The 6000-nt window shown below is 41.2% G+C and overlaps 1 protein-coding gene across 2 annotated transcripts in view; it reads left to right on the top strand.

Moving 5' to 3' along the window:
* Positions 1–337: 337 nt before the first annotated feature.
* Positions 338–6000, top strand: part of KCNJ15 (potassium inwardly rectifying channel subfamily J member 15) — a 54304-nt gene continuing 48641 nt past the window's right edge. Inside the window, exon 1 of one of the 2 annotated variants that reach the window (XM_032276881.1) lies at positions 338–638. The gene's annotated coding sequence lies outside the window, so the exon portion shown is untranslated. Of the gene's footprint in view, positions 719–6000 lie in introns of both variants that reach the window. The other variant, XM_032276880.1, reaches the window with a different exon arrangement.

The following is a 6000-nucleotide window of genomic DNA, read 5'->3' as shown; positions in this document are numbered from 1 at the left end:
TATTCATTTGGGGAGGGGAGAGAGAAGAGAAAAAGAAAACATGGGATAAAGGAGAGATTGTTAGAAAAGGTAATCTGGTTATTTATTCATAGTTTACTTAGCCAAAGGGACCTTAAAAACGCTTTGATAAGAATGGCCAAAGTTTCTTCAAAGATTAACTGGCATTCTTTAAAAGAGCATCAGTTTTCCTTCGCACAGGTGTTTGCAGAGCCCAGACTGGGTGCCCACTAGAATCCTGTAGGTCTGTAGATTTCCTTAAGACCTTAAGACATGCTGACATCATGATCTCCTTTCTCAGATTCCTTCTCTCTCTCTCACCCTCGCTCTCTCTCTTCCTCTCTCTCTCCCTGTCTCTCACTTTCTCTCCTTTCCTCCCTCCCTCCCTCCTTCCCTGTCCCTCCCTCCTCCACCCAATCTCTCTCAATCTCTTTCTTTCTCTTTTCAGTTCCTCCAGGTGATTCCTACTCAAACTTGTACCAACTTGTTTTTGACTGACAGTGAACAGTGAGAGAGTTTTCTTCATTTTGAGAAACCCTAAACACTTATCTTTCCCAAGGCAACCTGTCTGGACTGAGCATTTCTCTGACTTGACATAACTTCCCATCCAGCCAGGAGTCTGCACTCCTCAGTCTTTGCAGGTAAGAGGTACACGGCACTTCTGCCAACTCTGGGGCATGTGGCACACAGGAGGTATTTTTGAAAAACTTCACTTCTAAAGGTAATGAAAACTTTGTGATTCTTTTAAAACTTCTTTAAATCATTGAAGACATTCGTGCTTATCTGGGGGAATTTACAAGTGCTGTTTGCATGTGGAAAATGAGATTTTACTTAATGATGGGACAAAAAACAGTGTTTTATTCTTGCTCATGAAAAATAACCAGATGTTGAGTTGTCTGCCATGGGTGTGCGGGGGTCTAGCTTGCGGGAGAACTCTTCGCAAGGGTTTTGCTATCTTACTGCCTGTCAGAGCAAATTTGTTATTGATTTTCAACGATGATTTAGTTCTCTGTAATTCTGAAGCAGTTATTTTCCTTTGTCAGTCAGGAAATCAGTTTAGATTGCCGTAAGGCGAAACCTCACTGGAATATTTTAAAATCTGTTACCTATCCTTATGAGAAAAGTTATGTAAGTTTTCTGTGGTAGGTGTAAGGAATGTAAACAATCCTGACTTTGGAAACATTTTGAACTTTGTTCACGACCCATGGATGATATGTTTTTTAATCTGTGTATAATTTCATGTGAATTTAGACTATCCTCTGCTAGTAAATGCTGTACTGGGTGAAATTTCCACATTGCTCCCGTAAAGCCAACTTTTGTCTCCACTGTACTTCCGCATTTAGTTGCCTGAAGGAAATAGGAATTTATTGTTCAATAGACGTTTCTTGACCTCATAATTTCTTTAAGTCACAGGATAGAAAACGTACAGCGAATGTAGTATGTAACTCTGGAAAGCTAAAGGCCAAAATGTGTACCATTAATTCAAATGTTTAGATTTATTTTTATCTGAACATATCTTAATCTTTTACCCCTTAACCTATAAGAGGGATTTCGAAAAAGAAAAACCCAAGTGATTCTTGAAATGCATTTCTTTGCAACCTCAAGGTCACACACACTCACACTTATGCACAATCAAGTGTTATCCCAGGTCCTATCATACTTTGTCCCCTCGTGAATCTTTAAACAAATATGGAAGAATCAGTAGTAATAGCCTTAGGTAACAAATTCTCTCCTGTTTACAATAGTCCTAAAAATGGAAAGAAAAGTGTCCCATAAAGCTATAATACCTTTTTAAATACCATCATTTTGTGAAAACTAAATACAGTATCAGAAACACTTCCAGCCAAGCAATTAAATAAGCACTTACCTCACACACAGCTTCTCCGGACGCTGTTCTTTCTTTCCATACCTTCCAGGGTTTTACTTCTTAGCAGTTTTCCTCCTTCTCTAACTGTAAATATAATAAATGACCATCCAGGGAATAACCTAGAGGTCACAAGGCAAGTCTTCCCAAAATACCGAAAAGTAGAAGAGTTCAACCAAATTGCCGGTACTGGCATGTCAGCAACGCTCATCAAATAACGGAACAGACCTTTCTTCACTGAATTAAATAAAAGTATAAATAGTCTGGGGGTTTTACAGAATTGCCTTCGTTGAATTGTGTGACTCTGGTTGCTTAAGGAAAACAATTTTTTCCAAAACGTCCTCTCTCCATCTTTCCACTCCTTCCTCTCACCAAGAGTTGTGGTTGTTTTACAGAAAGTCTTATTTCACCAATTTCCTCTCCTCGCACTTCTCACCAGTGCAGATAGCCAGTGTTTTGGGGGGAAAGAGGGCGAGACCCTGGGCTGCACACACTAGCAAACCTGAGAAGCCAACACAAGCAGGTCTCTGGGCTCTTTCCCATAAGGCTCAGTATAACCTCACTCTGCTTCAGCAGCGAGGAAGTTTCAAAAGGGCTGTGGTTTCTTGGTGTGTGTGTGTGTGTGTGTGTGTGTGTGTGTGTGTGTGTGTGGTGCAATTATATACCTGAATAACAATGACATACTCGGTACAAGAAAACCCACCAATATGTGGCTTAGGCATGGAATAGAGAGGCAAAGTTACTCGGATTTAATTAGTATGTCAAATCCTTGAAATATCCTTTCCTGTCCAATCTCCTCTCATCTCTTTAGAGACTCGAAGCAGCCCACGGACTTTTTTGCATACCTTGCCTCGGAGTCCAGGGTTGCTTATGAAATGTATCTGTGTGCTGGATGCATCAGTTTTAGAGCCAGCATAGCCGTCCAGAGGCTGAGCTGTAAGCATGATGAAGCTGTAAACGACTGGTCTGTGGGGATGCGTGTTGAAGGCATATACACCTCCCTAATCATTTTCTTCAGTCTTTTTTTCCCCTGCAACAATTCAAGCATTGCACCCCAGATTAAAATCTGTATCCCTAAATGTGTTGTCTTAATTCTTTCAAGTAAAAAATCATTCTACACTGAAAATCATCAGAAAGCTATTACAAGAATTAATACTAACTTTTATGTCTGCAAAGATGAGTTTGTGGCTTATTCATGGGCAAATATAAGAGGCAAGCCAGAGGTTATTGTTTACCTTCTCTCTCTTCTGTCCTTTACCTTTATCTCATAGGAGCCACCTCAGGAGTGGGGCTTTTGGTGCAGCTGATGGTGGGACAAGGCCGGGCAGGTCTGGATGCCAGAACAAAGCGAACCCGGGGGGGCCTTACTCTATGACCCTCAAGGATGCCGTGCCCGGGAGGGAGACAGGTCAGACTCAACACACATGGCTCAGGTAACTTCCTGGTGCCAGTTTTGCAGACGGGTACAGGAATAGTGTGACCTGGTAGTGGCTGCAGAGACAAGCAATCTAAGAAGTGCTAAATCTTCCCTAAAGGAGCACGGGGAGCCTGCTCCCACCTTTAAAAGAACTAAGGGCAGTGAGGGAGAGAAACTACATTACAATTTATAAATAAAGATTTAGAAATAAAACTTTATTTATAAATAAAACCTTTATTTTTAAAAGAAATAAAACTTTTGTTTACTAAAGATTTAGTAAATACAACTTCTTTCTTGGAACCTTTATTTCTATTTTATAACTTAGTTTCTCTCCCTCTATGGCCTCGATTCTCCCTTTAAGAAGCTTTATTTACTAAATATTACTTTGTTGAGATGAAAGAAAAAAATGAGGGAATAGACATTTCTGATAAAAGGCCAGGTGAGGAAGTTGAACTTGATGAGTATTGTAGCCTCTGGAACGCATCTCTGGGTTCATTCAGGGGGATCCCCACTCATCATAATCCAGCTGGAATACACACAGTGATTTCTACCACATTCCCAGGGAGAATTTTAGTCAGAAACATCTGTGCTGTTTTCACAAGGGAAAGGTCAGAGCTCCATGAGGAGGTCATGTATCTGCATTTCTTTTGACGGGCATTGCACCTTCACTAGAGAAGAGATCAATAAGCCAATAGTCGCCACAATCCAATTTGAATCCAGAAGTTCACACATGACCTAATTCCAGAATACAGTCTATGCGTCTCGACGTAAAATTCTAAAGCACACAGTTCCAGATATTTTAGCCACTATACAAAGATGAATCAGGGTCACGTGATCATGCTCACATCTGAAGACGCACCAGAAGGACAAAGTTTTGGGTTTTGATACAAAACACACATGTGCCAGCCGTCCGATTCGTTTCCAGTAGGAAGTAGCAGTTGAGAGCAAGGGCCTGTCTGCACCACCTCGGGACTGAGGACGTACAGAGGGAACACTGGAAAGAATTAGCAACAGAATAAGCCAGGTTTTGTTTGGTTCTGTCTCTACCACCCTGCAGCTCTGATTCAGAGCGGTCTTAATGTGTAGGGATCCACACTGAAGCAGCCAAGCAGGCCCTCTGGCAGTAGTCTGGCCAGAAGTCACAGCAGCTGTGCTGGTCACTCATTCCCTCAATCAGAGTTCAGAGTTCAGAGTTCAGACACCCTGAGCCTGCCCATGTCCCTGAGACTGTAGGTAACATGAATCCTCATAGTCACTGCTGGGCCGTGGAAGAAAAAGAGAGTGACACAGAGAAGGAACACTGCAGTGGGGAATGCAATTCTTAGGGTGCTCTGGGGGCCCAGGTGCCTGGGTTTGGGTTTCACTCACATGCTGCTTCAGTTGGAGCCGCGCTGGTGTCAGGCAGATGGCTATGGAACTGATGTGCATTTTCTCTAGTGCCTGTATTAGAGGCTGATGAAGATTTTATGGACCCTTAAGATTGCACGATTTGGGGGCTTTAAAGAAAACGAATGCAAAATTAGGACTGTACTATTAGGTACAAGGATTCAGATAGGACCTGGGGAAGCAAGGAACCCTGAAGCTGAAGTTTCATTAACTTCTTGATAAATCCACTCTGTGTCATATAAAGGCCTGATACTTATCTCTTGAATGAATGGTTGAATTAATTGATGTAAATTTTAGCTGCTAGCTACTCTCTCAATAATTCTGAAAAATGACAAGCAAAAAATAACAATCATGTTTATCTGTATCTAGTGATATATAAAAAATGGATCTCAATGCCATCTAGAATGCTTCTCATTTCATTGGCACCTTGCCGTGAAAGGTAGATCCTTGTACTGTGGTTGAACCTTCAGGTCATATCTTAGCCCAAGGGTAAGATCCTATCAAAGCTGCTTTCCCTATGGTAGAGCAAGTGAGTACTGAAATCAACTGTGCATTTTCTTCCACTTGAAAAGCCCCCAACTTAAAACCTAAAGGACATTATGCTTTTGGTGCCATTAGACCCTAGAATAGTATTGAATGTATAAATAATAAGCATTGCTTTGTCTTGAGCAGACTTGAGGGCTTACCCTAGTGGAATAACTGTGTCTCTGGCAAGAAGCCCCCCTCTTTTTTTCTTAGTTTCTATTAATGCTGTTTCCAACTTTTGATAGCAGTTAATCGTGTCGATTCTTAGTAGAAATACTGGCCAAACCCACTCCTACCAGGCCAAATAACGTTCTCACTCAATGATGTTTACATTTTCAAATATTTGCAGATTGTTATCTTGCTTCGTCTTAGACCTCTTTACCAAAAAATACAAGGTCAGCTCCCTGAATCCTGCTTTCTTACCTCCTAGGTTATCCTTTGTGTCAATTTCTACCTCTAAAGGACAAATTTGAAACGTTTATCTTTTGCTTTGAATGTTCACAAAATTTGGCATCATTTGTACTCTTCTTCCCAATGCCATTCCCACATATCTGCTAGGAGATAAAGAAAATATAATGAACCCTGAATCACCTGGCTGGTGTGACTAGCGTGCTCTAAACACTAAGAAATGGGAACCCTGCCCTGTCTTCTTCATATTGTCAGAAATTTGTGGAAAAAAATTATGTATCGACAGTGAGCCGTATTACATACAGACACACACATACAAGTGACAAAGGCAGTGTGGGTGTGTATTTAGCTAGGGCATTAATAACAAAACTGTCTGTGTAGGTTCAGAGAGACTATCCCAATG

The sequence above is a fragment of the Sapajus apella genome, unplaced genomic scaffold, assembly GCF_009761245.1.
Source record: "Sapajus apella isolate SASKATOON/1434 unplaced genomic scaffold, GSC_monkey_1.0 scaffold8, whole genome shotgun sequence".
Lineage (NCBI taxonomy): Eukaryota > Metazoa > Chordata > Mammalia > Primates > Cebidae > Sapajus > Sapajus apella.
The sequence above is the reverse complement of the archived record's forward strand: the minus strand, read 5'-3'. Positions and strand labels throughout refer to the sequence as shown.